This window comes from Pan troglodytes, chromosome 4 (genome assembly GCF_028858775.2).
Source record: "Pan troglodytes isolate AG18354 chromosome 4, NHGRI_mPanTro3-v2.0_pri, whole genome shotgun sequence".
NCBI classification, from domain to species: Eukaryota; Metazoa; Chordata; class Mammalia; order Primates; family Hominidae; genus Pan; species Pan troglodytes.
The window spans coordinates 118,060,258-118,082,846 of record NC_072402.2 but is presented as its reverse complement, the minus strand read 5'-3'; the positions used below and the strand labels follow the sequence as shown (position 1 = coordinate 118,082,846).

General features: G+C 34.1%; 1 long non-coding RNA gene across 1 annotated transcript in view; it reads left to right on the top strand.

Annotated features, from left to right (window-relative positions):
- Positions 1-358: 358 nt before the first annotated feature.
- Positions 359-22,589, top strand: part of LOC134809972 (uncharacterized) — a 95,869-nt gene continuing 73,638 nt past the window's right edge. The window contains exon 1 of the long non-coding RNA XR_010156991.1: positions 359-925. This is a non-coding gene — a long non-coding RNA (uncharacterized LOC134809972). The remainder of the gene's footprint in view (positions 926-22,589) is intronic.

The window sequence follows — 22,589 nt, the reverse complement described above, 5'->3', positions numbered from 1 at the left end:
TGGGGGACTGCACTTTTAGCAGTCATTGTCAGATCCAGTTTCTATGGAAATTTTAAGCTGCTGCCATTGGATAAAGTCAATGATGCCATGGGAACAACATTCTTGATAATGTCAAGTTTCTTCTTTGAAGGAGCGATTCGCTACTTTTTTTCTGAAATATGACAAAACCAGTGACAATTTAAAAATTCCTTCATATATGCACACCACATGAACAACTCACGCTAAAATTTTTCTCATAGCTGCTGTTAATAAGAGAATTATATATCCAAATAATAATATTTCAATTAACAGGACAAAGAATAACTTAAACATCAATATGAGGCATAGACTGTCTTCATTTAAACTTAGCCATTTAAATCACACCTTATGTGTAGACGTGTTTTTTATGTGGACTGCTTTCTCCATTAAATATATGACACGTCCTAGCCGGGCAGAGAAATTCTCCCTGCTTCTCTATACTTTGTTACATCTATCTTGCCATTCACCCCACAGCCTACATTCCACAGTGCTAAGAATCTCAGCTTCTTGCAGACATCTTAGCCTTCAGTTTACAACTAGCCACTGCTGAGAGGAGTTAGCAGCAGAAAGAAACTATGTGCGATGAAGGGTGGGGTGGGAAAAAGCACTCTCTTATTAAAATATTTGTTATGTAACTTCAACCAATACACGTCACCTACTGAGTAAAGGATATTGTTCATTCTGAGCAATTACTCAAATTGTTTCACAGTGTGTTCTATTTATTTGTATAAGCATCGTTAATATGCAAACTGAATCATCCCTTGGAAACCTGAAAGTGAATTTTGTGATAATACAAGGAATCCTAGGGTAATCATACCAGATGTCTTCTGCATGCCTTAATTTACAAATGCCAACAATAAAAAGGAGGAAGAAGGAGCCAGGAAGATTGGATGCAGTAGCCACCAAGGTAAGTGAAGTCCTGTCTCTTCTTCCAGTCCTGCTGCCTCCATTTTTCTTGGTAGGAGAGGTATGTGTGTGTATGTGTGTGTGTGTGTGTGTGTGTGTGTGTGTATCAGGGAGTTATATGAGAGACTAAAACATGTGTTTTAAAACATTGCGTGGCAAAATTTAACCTAAATGGAAAATTTACTGAGGGTTGATTTTCATTTGTTTGCTTTTGTTTTTGATTTGTTTCGTTTAATGGTGGGTGGGGAGGGTTAATGGAGATTACAGAAAAGCGAAATCCTTTCAAGCCATTTCTTAGTACAACGACTGCTTCTTTGACCACCACTCTTCCATTTTATAGAAGCAGATCTCAGCTCCTGTTTGATCAGATTTTTAAAAATTAAAAATAAGAGGCTGGGCATGATATCTCATGCCTGCAATCTCAGTACTTGGGGAGAGCAAAGCAGGAGGATTGCTTGAGCCCAGAAGTTCAAGATCAGCCTCGGTAACATAGTGAGACCCTATCTTTACAACAAAAAATAAAAGAAAGAAAAATATTAGCTGGGTGTGGTGGCACATGTATCTGTGGTCTCAGCTACTTGAGAGGCTGAGGCAGGGGGATTGCTTGAGCCCAGGAAGTGGAGGCTGCAGTGACCCATGATCATGCAACTGCACTCCAGCCTGGGTGACAGAGCACAGCCCTATCTAAAAAAAAAAAAATTAAAATTAAAATAATGTGTGGATTACTTACCTTTCCCCAGATATGATGCAAATGAAAAAAACAGATACAAACTAATGTTTCATGAACATAATGAGACTTCTTCTGTTTTACCTATTGGGTCCAGTGGGATTCTTAGCTTCCTTCTCATTGATTTTTGTGATTATTTTGCTGCCTGCAGGTCCAAAGAATCGTATTCCTGTTAGATGAATTGCCATTATCTCATTTTTTGATGTGAAGAAGCTCACGGGGATAGAATCCCTTTGAGTAATCTGTTGAAGTGTAGTGGGGTACCTTCTGTTATCTTCAGAACAGATTGGGCCCCAAAGGTGAATGTGCCATGCTGCCATGGGCCAGAGTGAGCTGTGCCAGTTTAGGCAGGGATTACTAACATAGGCAGACTGTAGGACTCAGATAGACCAGGGAAAGTTATAAATCAATAATGATATTTGGATACAAATGCTGAGAGTCAGTTATACCTAGACTTCTCCACCAAGTACTCTCACTGTTATTCAGAGGGAAATGGTCTTAACTGACATTAATTCTGCTTATTCTCAGACCTATTTGGTTGACTCTGTCCTTTTAAAGTTTTGCATATCTGAGAGTTTTATTTTGAAATCTTTCTCAATGTTTGCAGGAATAACTATATTTTCACCTTGACAGAGTGGCATATGTGCCCGGGAACTTCCCTGATGCCAGGGTAGAAACAAACTGTTGCGTCTTTCCCAGCTCCCTTCATTCCCCTTGCCCCGAATGTATCCTCTTTGGATTTCTTCTGTCTCCAAAGGCCATAAACAGTATGCAGAGTTCGGCTAAAAGATCCCTCTTGGCCAGGTGCCATAGCTTATTCCTGTAATCCCAGCACTTTGGGAGGCCAAGGCGGGCAGATCACTTGAGGTCAGGAGTTCGAGACCAGCCTGACCAACATGGTGAAACCCTGTCACTATCAAAAATACAAAAATTAGCCAGGCGTGGTGGCAGGTGTCTATAATCCCAGCTACTCAGGAGGCCAAGACAGGAGAATTGCTTGAACCCGGGAGGGGGAGGTTGCAGTGAGCCAAGATCGCACCACTACACTCCAGCCTGGGCAACCAAGAGCAAAACTCCATCTCAAAAAAAAAAAAAAAATCCTTTGCAATCCCTATATGAGACAAGGACAAATCCGAGTGAACAATAAGACCAGTAAACAATCCATTCCCAACTGCTGCCCTGAATTTAAACCATAGTATCTTGAGATGCTGCTTCATCAAACCTGCATTGGCTTTGACATGAAAGCCTCCCTGGGTAGCAGTCATGGGAGGATAAAAAGGCTAATCACACTGCACTTTCGGAAAGAAAAATGGGATCTCTATGTAGTGCTGGTCCATGTATCATCACTATTTTCAGGACAAGTGAAATGTCAAGGCTAAAATACCCTCCAGCTATCTATAAAATAATGTAAGCCAGATACACAGTCATGGCAGAGTTTTGAAATATTATTCAATTGGCTTTCCCCATCAGAAAAAAACCTAAAAATATATATTTTCTGCCTCACATTTATCAAAAAGGGTACTGAATTAAAAGTAAAAATATGGCAGTAGTCTGGTATCCTGTCAAATTTAATCTATGTGAAATAGTCCAATCTATCCCACAAAAAAAATGCATTGTAGTAAAATTGGAAGGCTATTTCAATGCAATGCTTGATTTTTCTTTAAGAGTACTTTGCTTTATATACTTGTGTATATAAAAGACAGTGTTTGGCTACTGCTAATCCTATATATTAACTCTTCTGTTCACAAAATGGAGAGCTGCTGGAGATTAACGATATTTTATTTCTTCTTTTTCCTATTTTAGAAAACTCTTAAAAGATTTACATTCACATGTAGTATATAAAATTTTGGACACACAAATGCATATATATATGGGGTGACCCACTTTTGACAAATTAATTGAAGCATAAATGTTAATGGTTAGGGCTGAAATAGGTGGTAGAAGTATGAATAATAGTTCCCTTTTTACATATAAGCCATGGTTAATGTTATCACATTTATTTTATTTTGTATTTTAATCACAGAAGAAAACATAGGCTTACTGCTGCCAATATACATTTTGAGCAGTGATAATGCTCTGTAAATTTGAAATCATTTTTTTCAATAAAAATTTAATTAATATGGCTACTTGATATTAATCACTTGTGTAGGTTTTAAGAACACACACACTTTTTCTCTCCATTGAACTCCTAATCTATTATGATTAGCATACTACTTTTAATGAAGACTTTCAAAAATAAAAAGTCTTACAGTTTTTAAGTTGTTTACAATGATTACAAATAGGCAGCACACAAAGATAAAATTTTGGTTCATCTCTGAATAATTTTTCTCTATATATTTTCATATATAAATAGAAAATGAAAGGAAAGAGACTCTCTCTTTTTATCGATTGTGGGAAAATAGTCCTGTAACGATGTTCACATGTCAATGATATTCATATCAATTCTATATTAACTGATCTGGTGCTAAAAAAAACAAAACTCTGCTTACCCACACAACTTAATTATCGTTTCAGCTTTCTTTCTTACTTAACTTTTGTTTTAGGCTTGGGGGTACATGTGAAGGTTTATTACACAGGTAGACATGTCTCATGGGGGTTTGTTGTACATATTATTTCATCACCCAGGTATTAAGTCCAGTACCCAATAGTTATCTTTTCTGCTCCTCTCCCTTCTCCCAACTCCCTCCTCAAGTAGACCCTAGCATCTGCATTGTGGAAAGCAGTATGGTGATTTCTCAAACAGCTAAAAGCAAGACTACCATTGGACTCATCAAACTCATTACTGGGTATATACCCAGAAGAATATAAATCATTCTACCATGAAGATACACGCACATGAATGTTCATTACACCATTATTCACAATAGCAAAGACATAGAATCAACCTAAATGTCCATCAGTGACAGACTGGATAAAGAAATTGTGGTACATAGACACCATGGAATACTATGTAGCCATAAAAAAGAACAAGATCACGTCTTTTGCAAGAATATGGATGGAGCTGGAGGCCATTATCCTTAGCAAACTAAACCAAATACTGCATGTTCTCACTTATAAGTGGAAGCTAAATGATAAGAACTTATCATTTCAACTTTCAAAGATATGATATTAATGTCTCAGTTAGTAGGTCAAGCTTGCAATTCTAAGATTTGCTGAAGAGAAGGCAGATAATGGGAATGGGTTCCTATTCTTCCTTTTTTCTCTTCTCTGCTATAAGATCCCCACCTCCCCCTAGTGATCTGGAGCTAGTTAGTACTCAGGACCCTGACTTAGAAAATATAATGACTATTACTGTAAAACAAGAACAACATATTTTAACCAGTTGAGGCCTCTGAGAACAGTAAACATGTATTTTGCTCTGTGAAAACAAATGTAACTTAGAGGGCAGGAAATAATCATGTAAATTAGGGTACCAAAATAAATTAACAAGATTCACTCGCTTTTCCACATTAGCCTGGAGAATGCCTTGCTCCAGAAGTAATAAATTTTCCACTTAAAAATAGAAATTCTTCAATCAAAAGAAATCTTAAAGATAATTTTATGTAATGCACACTTGCCTATGTTGTAATGAAATCAAAATCCAGAACGATTCATCTCAGAAATGGCAAAGCTCTCTTGTCCTTGATTGTGATACCTTTTCAGCAGATATTCTTGACATCTGAATAATATAGAAAGGCTTATTTATTATAAACCTCTTGAAACTTAAACTGCAAGACCTCTCACTGGAATAGGCAACTGGTAAGAAATGTCTAGCAATTTTGAACTATTGTATTTTTAAGATTTTATTAAAAATTACTCCTCCAAATTGTATAAGCTTCTGATTCCACCAAACCTCAATCCCCCTGTGATGATGTGGATATTGTATAGAGTTTCATATTGTTGTAACTTATCAACTCTTTATTGGGATTGACTAGAGTAACAAAGGTCTAGCCAATTAAAATAATCTAGACTGGATCATTACATACTTTCCTGTTTCAAACTGTCAATTTCCAGGCATTCTTTTATTACTTATGAATCACAGTTTCTTCCATTTTAATAAGAACTCATTTCTTACCACCACTCATTAAATAAAGCTAACTAATATCAAGGTAACTTCATAATTCACACTCACTTAAATAAAAAGTTTTAATTTGTTAGGTAAAAAATGTAGAAGATAAGATGAACCTATATTTCATGATAAAGAATTTGTCATAGTAATTTCATTATATTGAAACAAAACTTTGACTTACATACAAAGGAGAGGAATTCTAATGAAATTGACACTTCCTATTTATTTAATTTTCTGTACTTTTGTTCACATAGAAGACAATTTAGGAGCCTTTCTCATAATGTAATTTTAAATACTGTTCTGTCCCCACTATGAAAATATTTCTCCCTCTCAACTACATATACTTAGCATTAAGTTTTAGTTACATGATTGATAGTACGAATAAATAATAAACACTTCAAAATTTATCACATTATGGCAAGAGAGGAGCATAATATCAATAAAAACAAAAACAATAAGAAAAAGAATAAGGGTGAGCAGACCCTGATATAAATTTTTGAAACCATAAACTACAAATCCACAAATACAGAAGACTTCCTGACCATCTGAAGTAAATATATACGTATGCATATATATGCTTATGAATATAATAGATTATACTTAGTACTAGTTATTCATGAAATTTTATAAAGAATTTTTACATAAGGAGATCGTTGAGCTTTTATTAAAGGAATTTATCTAACTCTTTGAGAGTTTAGAAAAATATAACATATTTTAAGCAGTAAAAGCAAATTAAATCTAATTAGATAATATCAAGTTATTCATTTCAAGATCCTCTAGATGGCAGGATCCTAGAAAAAGACTGCACTTGGATGGAAAAAATAACATTTAGTAGAAAATATCTGTTTGAAGTGGAAAAAATCTATGTTCAATTCCAAAATAAATCTAATACTGTCCTTGAGAAAAACTTAAATTTAATGGTCTGCAGTCACCCACTCCACGAGAAAAGTAGATTGGAAAAGATGACTTTTCAGGAACAAATTTCACAACACTATAATGTTGATTAATATATTAATAAATATTACTAGGATAGGAGGTAAGGGGCCCATGGCCATTTATATTAGGGAAATTTTATAACACCTTGAATCCCCTTCTTAAAGAATTTTATAAAAGAACAAGAAATTTTGCCATAAACAAATCTTGTTGCTTTTGCAAATCTAAGATTCTCTAACATTTTGACTCTTAATCTTGTTTTCTCTGAACAGCTGTTAACAGTAATATTCTGTCCACAAAACTCAAGTAAACAGAAATGGAGAAGATCAAGTGTTCCTTTAAGTTTCACACAGAAGGTTCTCTATAAATATTTATTTCATGAATAAATCAAAGCCAGATGTTATAAGCTAACTTGAACATTGTGAGACTTGATTTCATTTATATACTGTTTTCTGTAGGTGGTGTCTTTGTCTTGTCTGTTTTGTGTTGGTATAACAAAATACCTGATGCTGAATAATTTGTGAAGAAAAGAGGTTTGTTTAGCTTGTGATTCTGGTGTGTGGAAAGTCCAAAAGCATGGCACCAGCATCTGCTTGGCTTCTGGTGAAGGTCTTTGTGCTGCCATCCCAGAAGGTCAAACGGGAAGCAGACAAGTGCAAAGAGACAAAACACGAGGAGTGTCCTTGCTTTATTACAACCCACTCTCATAGGAACTAATAGATTCCCACGAAAACTAATCCAATCTTGTGAGAGGGAGAACCCACTACTATAAGAATGATACCAAGCAGCCCAGGAAAGCAGAGCCCCCTAATCCAAACACCTCCCACTAGACCTCACTTTGTAAGGGTTCTACTTCCCAAATTTGCCACACTAGGAATTAAGTTTCCAACATGAGTTTTGGAGGGGACGCTCAAACAATAGCAGCTGGCAGTGTGATGACATGGATACATTAATTTTTGTATTATTTGACCAAGGAGTGATATTGAACTCTTATCCCATTTGTAATAAATATTTAAACTCAATGCTAATTATGTATTCTGAAGGTAATATTAACTAAGACAATACTAAATCTTTCTAAAACCATGAATATTTTAGCTAAAATGCGAAGACTTATACCAGTTCTAAAATGATGGATTGTCTAATCCTACTGTCAAATATTGGAAATCTCTCCAAGCAATTAATGAATAATTCTAACAGGGATATATTTTTATTTTTGAACCAAATTCAAAGTTAGTATGAATTTTTATCTTAGGATCTAGAGTTGACATTTCAAATTTTCTGAAGAATTTGAATTTTTCTAAGAATAAATTATAGTTGTACTGGACTCTATTAAATATAAACAACACATTTTCTCAGACTCTTGGTCATGATTTTGATCTATTTAACATAAAGAGAGCAAGAGAGTGAGTTAAATTGTCAGTTTTGTGAATTCTGCTATTGACATTAAACAAATGCTCTTAAATGCTGTGGAATTGATAGTTTTGTATTAGAGTCAAAATGTGATAATGAAAATGTAGTGTTATAACATTTATTTGTAAGCAGCTCAAATCTCAGGCTTTTTTATTTTAAAATTATTTTTCTTTTTAATTAACTCAATAATTGTACATATTTATGAGGTACATTGTGATGTTTTGATAGACATATATGTTGTGTGATGATCAAATCAGGGCAGTTAGTATATCCAACACCACAAATATTTATCATTTATTTGTGGTGGCAACATTCAAAATCTTCTCTTCTAGCTGTCTTCAAACACACACAAGGCATTATTGTTAACTATGGTCACCCTACTGTGCAACAAAACACCAGAATTTATTCTTCCTTTCCAACTGTAACTTTGTATTACACATTAACCAATGTTTCTGCTTTACTCCTCTTTCCTTCCCTTCCCAGTCTCTGGTAACCATTGTTTTATACACTACTTTTATGAGATCAACTATTTTAGATTACACATGAGTGAGATCCTGTGGTATTTGTCTTTCTGTGTCTGGTTTATCTCACTTAACATAATATCCTACCGGCTCATCCACGTTGCTATAAATTAGAGAATTTTATTTTTTATGGCTGAATAGTATTCCATTGTGTATATATACATTTCTTTTGTCCATTCATGCATTGTATTTTTATTTTTTAATGGATTATCTTAACATTCCATAAGTCAGAACTTTTTAGTTGATAAGAGAATGAAGCTTAGGAAGTTTATATTAGATCAATACTGGGTAAATAAAGCAACCACCTTTTTAATAAATCAAAAGGCAGCAATAAAAATTGAACTTTATGTGTTAAAATAGAGGCTTTAGAATGGTACATTTAACTTACACTATGATATATATTTTATGGTTAATATATGAGCTTTGAAATATAAAATTTAAAATTAGTAGCTCTTCTAATTATAAATGATCTAAATTTTTTCTATATGAAACATTATATTTTCCTAAAGTTCAATTGGGTATAAATTTTACTTTTCTCATGTACTTTTCCAAAACACAATATTTTGTGGTTTATACATGGATACATTTTCCAAGTAATAGGCATACATCCCATGAGAACTAGGCCCTTTGAGCTTTAGAGAAATAACTGAAGCATGTACTATATCCAATAAATGAGAATAGCTACCATTTAATGAGAGCTAACGATACACTAGGTACTGAGATTAGGTACTGTTTTATTATCATCCCTGTTGTACAGTTGAGGAAAGATATTTAGTAAGATAAAATAACTTCCAATTTTAAAAGCCAGTGAATGCCAGAGAACCACATTTTCTTTTTTTTTTTTTTTTTTTTTTTTTGAGATGGAGCTTGCTCTGTCACCAAGACTGGAGTGCAGTGGTGTCATCCTGGCTCACTGCAACCTCTGCCTCCCAGGTTCCAGCGATTGTCCTGCCTTAGCCTCCCCAGTAGCTGGGATTACAGGTGCATGCCACCACACCTAGCTAATTTTTTGTATTTTTAGTGGAGATGGGTTTCACCATGTTGGCCAGGCTGGTCTCAAACTCCTGACCTCAAGAAATCTGCCCGCCTCGGCCTCCCCGTGCTGGGATTACAGGCGTGAGCCACCACGCCTGGCCCCATGTTTTCTAACGAAGTTCAGATCACTTGAACTACCTCAGCCTAGTGCTCATTGTGAAAAGGTCCAGAGGTGCAGAAAAGGGACACTGATCAGACTACCGTGACCACTGGGTTGATGATCTGTCATCCATGGGTAGAACTTTGTAAGTATGAGATGCTGATGAGATGTGATAGGTCAAGGGGCTGCTGTCACCCAGGTCACTCAGGGACCAGGCTGGGGCTAGGTGAGGAAAGTTCTCCCTTTTAATTTCTGAAACCCACTGTGGTTAATACTGGGTATGGATGAGGACAAAAAATACCTTTTCTACTCTTTGGGAGGTAAAATGCAGGACACAATCATCCCCCAATCCCATATATAGTTCAGCTGAACCAAAGACAACTCTCAAATGGAAGATCAGTATTTTCACTAGGTTGAACAAATTGGATAATGGGATAAATAAAACCTATGTTTGGATTAACATCTGACCACCCCAGACACTTCAGATGTACTGAGTGCCCAGACACATCACTTCTCCTGGCTTGTGGTTTGAAGTAAATATATTTTTAAAAAATTGTTTAAAAGGCACAAAGATAGAGTTCCAAGCATTTCTACAAATATGAACTCATTAATCTTCATAATTATACTATCAAGTAGAATATATATAATATATTATTATCCCCAGTGATTAAGTATCATGCCTGAAGTATCTCAGCTAGTAGGTAGCAGAGCTAGAATTTGAAACCCTGGAGTCTGGTCCCAACCTGTGTCTTCTTCCACTATGAAACTTATGTTTTTTTCCATCTCACACTGCCTGAGTTGATGGCCCTGGTGGATGACTGTTTCAGACATTTTGGTCTGGATAACTCACTATCCAGTCTATACAACACAGACCAGACAAATCCCACTAATGGCTGAAGCAGATTAATTATGCCAGACATTGACTACTTCACACTGATTAAGATGTTATTTTAAGTATGAATTTTGAACAAGTGCATTAGCAGAGGCCAAAAATAAAATCCCTGATATAAGCAAGCTATACTCTAATCTACAAGACAGTGAAAATAGAACCCCAAATTAATCAAATAGGCAGTAACCATGGTGGTTAAGAGCACAGACTTGGGGCAGATTATCTGGGTTTGGATTCCAGCTCCATCGCTCACCAGCTATATGGCTTAGCCTTTTTAAATCTTTGTTTTCTTATCCTTTAAAAGGAAGTAATAATAACTATTTTTTGTTGTCCTAAGGATAAAGTGTAAAGCTTATAATGGAAAATGACACATTTTAAGGACATAGACAATGAACAGAACCTGGAAAATGCAAAAAGAGAAATACAAACTCCATTATTACAAAGATACTGTCTTTAGTCATAGTTGGTCAAGCAATTTTAGCAGGGTTTTAGTGAAAAGGAACTGGAAATCAATACCCATGCTCTACTTTGTGTTTCTTTTAGAGTGTTGATGAAAAGTATCCCCATGTTAGTTGTTCTCAGCTAATTGTTTTGTTACCTGCGGTAGATTTCAAAATGTGGCCACAGATGTCTCCCAATCCAGTGTGTACCCACTATGCAATGTGATTTTTGTCATTCCTTTAAGAAATGGAGTCTATGTCCTCCTCTCTTTGAATCTGGGCTGGCAGTTGTCCAGTAGAATAAAGCAGAAGGGATGTCATAATACTTCTAATTGCTAGGACTTAAGAAACTTTGTAGTATTCCTATTGGAATACTATTTGAGACCACCATCTAAAGAAGCCAAGCTAGCCTAGTAGGAAATTGGAGGCAATACAATGTGTTACTTTTAATACAAGCAGAATTATCATGCAACTGCTTCTCCATAAACTGTAAGATTTTAGAAGTACTTCGCAATTACAATGCTCTTTTATAAGCCATGAAACAGTTATAAAACAGTCACTCCCTTCCACCAGTCAAGTTTGATGTATTAGCTGCTTTGTTGGAAGTACCACATTAAATTGACATGATGGTGAATGCAGCTGTAAGTGCACTGATTTCATTTATCTTTTCTTAGGTTTTTGTTATAACAGTTTTTGCTGCTGTGATGTCCCTCCCTAAAACACCACTGATTTAGGTTTGGCTATCTTCAGTGTTAACCACGTAAACCAGAGTAAACCCACATGTTATTACACATTAAATATGAAAATTCAGACTGCATCCCTGGTATCTTCTTTCCACTCTGCCATATCTGACTCTTTCTCCTCTCTTCTCCAATAGGCATGGAGAGCCGCTCAGCAATGTCACACATAGCAAATACAGAGTGGAAAGGCAGTTTCATGCCTAAACTCCATGCGTAATTCTCTTGGAGCCACAAGACACCCATTCTTCCTGGAGAAGGAATGAAAAAGCAAAAACTATAGACTTTTTACATCCAAGTCCAAGTCCCATGACAGTAATGGCTGATTGTTTATCCCATTCCTTCTCTACTCCTTCATTTCCTGTCACACAGGGGAGGTCTGAGGGGGTGAGGGCTAAAATGATGCTGGGGTGTAGAAGAACTGGTGGGGTTCCAATTGAGTTCATTTCTCTCTAGAATGTGAGGTACTTGATATTTCATCCTCAACTTTGGATAATACCTACGAATTTTGGTAAAAGGAAAAGTCCTCTTCAACATCATTTTCCATAGTGATGTGTAATTCTAAAATGACACTATCATTTTGTTTTCACCCATGTACTAAAATACTATAATTAATGTAACTTTTCTTATTCCCAAGCTTCTTTCACAGTGTCTGCTTTATAGGTGGTTATTTCTATGTACTTTGGTACATTTTATTAAATCACTTTTTAAAATATTTTTTAAAAACTCTACCTTCAATTCTTTACATACTTCTACTTAAATGGCATTGCACTTGTTAAAATATTGTTTTTATAAGTGTTTGCATGAATAGAATTAATTTTAAAATACATGAAGTTTAGCTCGGAACATCTTTATTCTAGCTTACATGATGGCTCAGTTTCCTAAAGAAACTGGGTAATTGTGTGTATGAATACTCAGGAACAGGATAACAAAAAGGAAAACCAATTTTTGAACTATTTAAACCATAATTGATCAGTTTTGGTTTTACATGTGTTACATAAAGAGAAGTGAAATTAAATATCATTTATTCTTATCATACTCCCTGTAATACCTAGCTGGTTCAAATTAAACTGTAGTCAAAATATTCTTTTGCTCCAGAGGAAAAACATTAAACCATTAAGCCATCTGATTAATTTATTTTGTAGCTGAACTGTATCAGTTTGTTCAGGGGTCCTAATTTCTCAAGAATTCTTTCTTAAACTTGAATATTTAACAGAGTCCTTCTAGGAAATGAGGAACCATGTCCTAAATGAGGAACTGTGTCCTAAATTCTACTTCTAGGTCCTATATTGAATGATGAAAGAGTAAATCCATCAACTCATCAATAAGTGTTAGAAGAATTAATTATCACTTTCAATTGTGTCTACTCACTAATTTTTGGTTAGCAAACAAACTAGAGATGGAGTGCTTATATGAATCAAACTTATTTGTGCCCTACTGTGGTTGAGATGTCTTCAACTCCTCATCTACTCATTTGTTCAGAATATATTTTCATGCCAGAATATTTTGGCTGGGATACAGTAGAAAATAAAAAGAAATAATCTCTGGGTTTATAATATTTGTCTTCATATGATTATCCCTGACAATCATAATTCTGGCTGGGAAACAGACAATAAACAGATTGATAATATAACAAGTGTCAAATTCTAATAAAAATAAAACAAAATAAGAGTGATAAAGCATCCTGGGGTTTGGCCAGGAAATTATTTTGCATTTTAATGATCACCAAATTGATGCCACAATTTTAAGCTCTTTATTTCATTAATTCAACAAGTATTTATTGAGGGCCTAGTCTGTGCCAGGCACTAGAGAGGCAACAGAGAGCAAAACAAGCATGTTCTTTGTATGGATGTGTTTGGAAGAGAAATAGCGATCTTGCAATAGCTTCAATACATGCAAAAATTGGTAACTACTACACATTTTTTTGGCATCCCGTGCACATATCAATTCATTTTTATGGTGACTCACACGTACATACTATGTCCTTGAATTGGATAATAGTGGCTCTGTTGTGCTTACTGCTGTAATTCTTTAATCAATCACCCAGAATACAAGAGACATTCTGTGGACTTAGAAAGTAAACCTAAGTAATTCCAGTGGCAAAACCTTGACTCAGGTTAGTCGTCAAACTAAATCTACTCTTCCTTCAATTACACGGATCATTGCTTTAACTCTTTACCTGGCTTTAGTGGCAAGAACCTTACATCTTAGAATAAGATAACATCAGATGTGATCATTTCTTAAAGATGAATATAAAATATATTTCTCATATACCATAGTATCTGCTTTAACTTTCCAAAGCAAAAATAAAATGAAATAGCAAAGGAAAAATAAACATTAAAAAAATCAAGATATATTACAACAATCAATATTGGATAATGAGTCATGGCATACTTAAAATAAAAATTGTGTTTCAAGTAAAATGGTAATTTTAGAGAATAACAAGCTCTTTACTTATTATTTTAGCCTTTATATTTCTTGTTTTTATTTGCTAAAATATTAGTGTCTAAAGCTGAGATGTCAATCTACACATTTTAAGATGTGAGCATATATGAATCTGAATGAGGAAAGAAAGAGAAAGAGTCGAGGAGATGGGCAAAGAACCTGAATAGAGATCTTTTAACAGAAGACATATATACATGGCCATTGGCTATATGAAAAGGTGCTCAACATAACTAATCATCAGGGAAATGTAAATCAAAACCATTATGAGATTTCACCTCACACTTATTAGGATGGCTACTATAAAAAAGATGAAAGGTAACAAGGTTAGCAAGAATGTGGAAAAAAAGGGAACCCTTGTACAGTATATACTTTGTAGTGTACTTTGTACACTAATTTACACTGGTGGAAATGTAACTTAGTATAACCATTACAAAAAGCAATATGAAGATTCCTCGAAAACTTAAAAATAGAACTACTATGTGGTCCATCAATCCTGCTTCTGAATATATAGCCAAAGAAAATGAAATCAGGATCTGTACTTCCATGTTCATTGCAGTATTACTCACAATAGCCAAGAGAGGGATGGAATCAACTAAATGTCCATCAATGGATGAACCGATAAACAAAATGTGATATACATGCATACATATGTATGAAAATATATATGCATACATATATATAATAGAATATTATTCAGCCCTTGAAAAAAGAAAGCTCTGCTATTTGTGATAACATAGCTGAATCTGGAGGACATTATACAAAGTGACATAAGCCAGCCTCAGAAAGACAAACACAATCTCATTTATATGTGGAACCTAAAAAGTCAAACTCATAGAAACAGAGAGTTAGAATGGTGGTTGCCAGGAACTGGGGGAGGGAGAAAAGGAAAGATGTTGACCAAAGGGCACAAAGTTTTCATTAATACAAAATGAATAAATTCTGGAGAGCTAATGTACAACATGTTGACTATAGTTAATAATACTCTACCAAAAACTTGAAATTTGCTGAAAGAGTAGATCTTAAATGTTCTCACCACAGAAACAAAGAGAAAGAAGGAAAGAAAAAAAAAGAAAAAAGGAAGAAAAAGTAGAGAAAAGAGGATATGGTAGCTGTGTGAGGGGATGGATATGTTAATTAGCTTTTTGTCCTTATTGTGATCAGTTCACAATGTATATCAAAACACCAAATTGTACAATATAAACAATTTTTACTTGTCAATTATACCTCAATAAAGCTGAAAAAGGAATCAAAGAGATAGGTTTAATCAGTTAAATTGAAGATGACAAAAAGGTTTTCCAATTATTGTTACTTATTCACACAAAGATATTTGTATTTTTTCCTGTTACTAATCTACAATCAGGTGTTATATTCAAGATATTATCATGCTAAATTTCTCAAAAAAAAAAACAATAGGACAACAGACGTAATTCCATTCCATCATTTCTGAAAAAATTATATTCGACTTCTAAGACAATATAAGTCATTATTTCTCAAGTATTAATCTTCCTAATTCATTTACAATGACAGCATTCTAGTTACATGCAAGCTGCTTAATTACAAACTATTTTGAATATATCAAAACTATATAAAATTTTAAATTTTATTTATAATTATACAAGTAACATAAATATACATTACCATTATAAAATATTAGACAACAAAAAATGTTTATGCTTTTTGTTTTTACTATTTCCAATTTAAGTTTACTTGTATGAAGTAACCATCTATGATCAATAGTTTACTGATTAATAGATTTCTACAATTACAGACATTTGTACACACATATGTACATGTATACACTTTTTGTTTTAGTTTTCATGTAAATGATAGAAATGTATCATTTTACAACTTACTCTTTTTATTTAAATTGTTTTTGAGATTTGCCTTTGTTACTTACTTCTCTACTGAAGAAAAATTGTAGTCCACATCTTTTCATTTTCCTAAATAATATTTTAGTAAAAACATCTGCACATGCTACTCCAGTCATATATTGAATAATTCTCTTAAGTGAATACTAAGAAGTGGAATTGGTAGATCAGAGCTGCAGTCTAAATCAATTCTCCAAAATTGTCTTCCAATGTGGTTATACCATTTAATACTACCACCAATCACCCTCATCCATGAGAGTACCTTCTCTTGTGCCCTCACCTCAGTTGATATTGTCAAACTGTGAAATTATTAATAAAATGTTTGATGTATCTAATTGTATTTTTATTTTGATTTTCCAAGATTACCAGTGAGGTTGAATGATTTCCTTTATGATTGTTGACCTTTTGTATTTTATCTTTTGTTAATTATTCATTTGTTTTGCTTCTTTTTCTATTAGATTGTATGTTTTTGCTTTTTAAATAATTTTTAGGATATGTTTATTTCAAATATAATAATTTACTATAAATGTTGAAATACTCTTCCCATTTCATAAACTATTTTTAACTTTGTTTTGATAACTTTCATTATTTTAAAGCTTACATTTATAAGTAGTCAATTTATTAGCAATTATTTTATGGCTATGGTTTGTTGAATATTTAAATAAAAAGCCTTCCCAAACCAAAGTTGTATACATATTCTCCCAAAGTTTCTTTTGAATACCTTTATTTCCGAAAGGCCTAAAATTCATATGGAATATATTTGGGGAATTATGTATTGAAGATACATAACTTCAAATGCATAGCTATTTGTTTCCACATCATTTATTAGTACTGATCATGGGAAGAAAGTATGTAGATATATAAATCCAAATGTATAGCCAGTTATTGGATACACTTCTCCACCCATTTGAAAAGCTAACTTTATTATGTGGTAAATTTATGTATCTATATGTTTCTATTTATAAACTATTCTACCCTAGTCTATTGATTTGTCTAATACACTGCCAGTTTTCTACTGGTTATATTATTTCTTCTCATACTTTCAACCAATATTGTTTTAGTTCCATTGTGTTATTATGCATACACAAATAAACATGGCTTTTTTCAGTAAACATTTATAATTGAAAAGATTTACTGGTTTTGTATCCTGCCATCGCTTCTTGGGTTCCACAGGTTTTTGGTTTGTTTTCAGTTTTGCTAGACTGTATCTTTCTGTAATTGTTTCTGTGACTCTTTATGGGTGGTAAAATTTCTGAGCATTTGCAAATATTAAAATTGGCAATATTTCCTTTTACATATGATTATATAATTCTATGAATAATTCTTAGATCAACACTATTTTCCTCAGATCTTTACAGATTTTGTTTCCTTGTCCCCCTTTCAACCAAACAGAAGCATATTAATCAAATCCTCACTTCTTTTTAGTTTTCTTGTCTAGAATCACTTACTTTTCATTTTATCAATGAATTTTAATATTTTATTGTATGTATCTGTGACATGGTTTGGCTCTGTGTCCCCACCCAAATCTCATCTTGTAGCTCCCATAATTCCCATGTGTTGTGGGAGGGACCTGGTGGGAGATAATTGAATCATGGGGGCCAATCTTTCCTGTGCTGTTCTCATGATAGCGAATAACTCTCATGAAATCTGATGCTTTAAAAATGTGAATTTCCCTGCACAAGCTCTCTCTTTGCCTGCTGCCATCCATGTAAAATGTGACTTGCTCCTCCTTGCCTTCTGCCATGATTGTGAGGCCTCCCCAGCCAAGTGGAACTGTAAGTCCATTAGACCACTTTCTTTCATAAATTGCATGTCTTTTTCAGGAGCATGAAAATAGACTAACATAATCTGGATGTAGCTTTTCTTATTCATTCTGTTTACTAAATTGTCCTTTCAGTATGGAAGATAAAAATTTAGTTCAGATCTGTATTTTCTTTTTCTATGAAGGCTTTCTATATTTTTATTTGTAAATCACTTGTTTTTTCTTATTTATCACTTGCTATGTGGAAATTGAATGCTCAGAGTTACTTTTTATTTAACTTTCTTTTTATCTTCTTCAGTTATATTTTGAAAGATTCTCTTAGCTTAATTATTTTTAGCCTACTAATTTTCTCTTCAGCCATAAGCATTGTTATTCAAATTAACTGAGATTTTTATTTCAAAAATCAAATTTTTAATTTTATAATTCCCCACCAATTTCTTCTTTTGAATGTCATCATCTTTCAAATATCTCTGAGATGATAAATTATATTTATTTCAATTTTTTCTTCTTAGTCTGTTATAAATCTCTCTCCTTGGGTTTCAGGTTTTCTGTTTGTTGAGTGGGGTACCTCCATTTTATGGTGTTGCATTCCTAAAATGTTAAATGAGTCTTGCTTGTGTATTTGCCTCCATATTTGAGATGACTCGTTACTGGTTAGTGAATGGGGAAGCATTCCTGGCAAATGGAAATGACTCCAGGAAAGGGACTACTGTTTTAGGCATAGGGGCTCCTAATTCCTCTGGGTTTTGCCATTACCAAGGAGTCTTTTCTTGGCTTCCAATAGTCATACAGGCGACCATGGATTTTTAAAACATTTACTATATTTAATATTATGTGGAAAATAGTTCTCAAAATTTTGTACAGATTTAATGATGATGAAAGATTCATCTTCCAACTTAGAGTAAGGAATGTCTGCTTCCAATTTTCAAATAACAACACTTATATTATGTTTTCTTATTATAAAGATATATGCTTTTTACTTAATCGAATTAAAATAACAAAAGGGAAGTTTTCAAATTAGAGTATTTTTATTGCATTTATTTCCATGGCTAAATAAGTGACTACTTTCTTATTTTATGAAAACTATATATTGTCCCTAGAATTATGCCTCTATTCCTAAACAGATTTGAGCCTATTTGGGATAAATTTAGGGAAAAATATGAAAGCTTATTTCTAAACTATTATCAGTCATTATCTCTGTATGCCAAGATAATAACGTTTTTGTTCTATTTTCTTTTTACAAAAATTTTCCAAGTTTCCCACAAAATAACTATTAATTTTGATACCAGCAACATCACTATTTAGTTGCCTATATACTGTAAGTTTTTTAGTACTCTTTAACAATTACTGTGCCCTTTCATCAAACATCCAACAGTTATAAAACATTCACTCCTTCCCCAGGTCAAGTTTGGTATGTTAGTTCCTTTGTCAAGAATTACCACATTAATTAACATAGTGAATACAGCTGAAAGGCAGAGATTTCATAATTTCTCTTTTATTATTTTTTTATGTGTCTTATTCTTTGCCATTCTTACTAGCCAATGAATCTCCAGTGCTAGCTGGCTTTGTATCAGAGGCTGAGTCATTAAATAGAGAAGTGAAGAATAACTTCCACCGGAGTCCAAGAGAAAGTACTTCAGGTTCCCACTGTGCCCATAGTACTTCTCCCCTGGGTCTACTGCATTACCCATTGTACAATACAAAGACATCATTTTGTTATACAAATATATGTTTCTTCTGTGAAAGAACCCTCCCTTCTCCTCTAATGCCATATCATGAATCCAACCTTCCTCAATAGTGATTACTTTCATGAGCGCTAAGAGAGCTTCAGAATTAGCTTTGATCAATGTTCTTGATATGTAAATTTCTAAAAACATAATTTGTACCTAAGTAATTTATTTTTATTTAATAAACACTTAACAAATTTAGTGCCCTACTCATTTTGTATCTTTCCTTTCCATGTCCAATTCGTAATCAAGCCCAATGCCTACTTCCCTGAAATATCATGTAACTCAATTTCATCTTTTCTATTTCTAGTGATACTTCTCAGCACTAAATCAACTTTCACTTACTTCAACAGTTTTAATAGCCTATTCAATAACTTCACCAATTTTAATATTACTCTCCTTTTCTTTGTGTTTTATAAAAGCTGTGTCCTTCTAAACCACAATGTGCTTATGGTTTGTGATACTGCTATAACTAATATGATTCATGTAACCCCTCGTTTTTCTGTGGAATAAAATCCTATCTACAAGAAAGGGCTGTCAGTTTTCCCTAAAGATTTACATCAACTTATTTCTTTTTAGACTCAATTCTCCCTATGTCTCATTCTTTCCCAAACTGATAAATTGTATATAGCAGCCATAAGGCATAATGAATGAGTCTATCTCTGTTGTCCTTACCATCTTTGACTTTAATGTTCTTCCTATAAAAAGTGTAATAAAAATAATATCAAAGGCAATTTTATTGTTCAACCACAATGGAAATATGTTCAAATTATGAAAAGGCTGCAACTATTTTTTTTTATTCTACAAAAGACAAAGTCCTCCATCCTAACAAATAAAATGTCTAGCAAAATTGGAGAATTAATCCTGACTTAAAAATGACCACCTAGACTTCTGCTTCGGGCTATTTTAATAACTAATAAGTGATCATCCCTCTGTCTTAGAACAACTATAAAAAGAGGCTAAATTTATTTCTAAACTTGCTATTTGAAAGCATTAGGACACATTCACCCAAAACTTGAGGCTAAGATGCAGTGAAGGAAGGAAATGCAGTAATACTGAGTTAAACGCACAACAGAAACTGAACTAGAAAAGCAAGAGCAAACACATCCAAAAGCTAGCAGAAGGTAAGAAATAACTAAAATCAGAGCAGAATTGAAGGAAACAGAGACACAAAAAAACCCTTCAAAAATTAATGAATCCAGGAACAGGTTTTTTGAAAGGATCAACAAAATTGATAGACCACTAGCAAGACTAATAAAGAAAAAAAGAGAGAAGAATCAAATAGACGCAATAAAAAATGATAAAGGGGATATCACCACCGATCCCACAGAAATACAAACTACCATCAGAGAATACTACAAACACCTCTATGCAAACAAACTAGAAAATCTAGAAGAAATGGATATATTCCTCGACACATACACTCTCCCAAGACTAAACCAGAAAGAAGTTGAATCTCTGAATAGACCAATAACAGGATCTGAAATTGTGGCAATAATCAATAGCTTACCAACCAAAAAGAGTCCAGGACCAGATGGATTCACAGCTGAATTCTACCAGAGGTACAAGGAGGAACTGGTACCATTCCTTCTGAAACTATTCCAATCAATAGAAAAAGAGGGAATCCTCCCTAACTCATTTTATAAGGCCAGCATCATCCTGATACCAAAGCCTGGCAGAGACACAACCAAAAGAGAGAATTTTAGACCAATATCCTTGATGAACATTGTTGCAAAAATCCTCAATAAAATACTGGCAAACCGAATCCAGCAGCACATCAAAAAGCTTATCCACCATGATCAAGTGGGCTTCATCCCTGGGATGCAAGGCTGGTTCAATATACACAAATCAATAAATGTAATCCAGCATATAAACAGAACCAAAGACGGAAACCACATGATTATCTCAATAGATGCAGAAAAGGCCTTTGACAAAATTCAACAACCACTCATGCTAAAAACTCTCAATAAATTCGGTATTGATGGGCTGTATCTCAAAATAATAAGAGCTATCTATGACAAACTCACAGCCAATATCATACTGAATGGGCAAAAACTGGAAGCATTCCCTTTGAAAACTGGCACAAGACAGGGATGCCCTCTCTCACCACTCCTATACAACATAGTGTTGGAAGTTCTGGCCAGGGCAATCAGGCAGGAGAAGGAAATAAGGGGTATTCAATTAGGAAAAGAGGAAGTCAAATTGTCCCTGTTTGCAGATGACATGATTGTATATCTAGAAAACCCCACTGTCTCAGCCCAAAATCTCCTTAAGCTGATAAGCAACTTCAGCAAAGTCTCAGGATACAAAATCAATGTACAAAAATCACAAGCATTCTTATACACCAATAACAGACAAACAGAGAGCCAAATCATGAGTGAACGCCCATTCACAATTGCTTCAAAGAGAATAAAATACCTAGGAATCCAACTTACAAGGGATGTGAAGGACCTCTGCAAGGAGAACTACAAACCACTGCTCAAGGAAATAAAAGAGGATACAAACAAATGGAAGAACATTCCATGCTCATGAGTAGGAAGAATCAATATCGTGAAAATGGCCATACTGCCCAAGGTAATTTATAGATTCAATGCCATCCCCATCAAGCTACAAATGACTTTCTTCACAGAATTGGAAAAAACTACTTTAAAGTTCATATGGAATGAAAAAAGAGCCCACATCGCCAAGTCAATCCTAAGCCAAAAGAACAAAGCTGGAGGCATCACGCTACCTGACTTCAAACTATACTACAAGGCTACAGTAACCAAAACAGCATGGTACTGGTACCAAAACAGAGGTATAGATCAATGGAACAGAACAGAGCCCTCAGATATAACGCCGCATATCTGCAACTATCTGATCTTTGACAAACCTGAGAAAAACAAGCAATGGGGAAAGGATTCCCGATTTAATAAATGGTGCTGGGAAAACTGGCTAGCCATATGTAGAAACCTGAAACTGGATCCCTTCCTTACACCTTATACAAAAATCAATTCAAGATGGATTAAAGACTTAAACGTTAG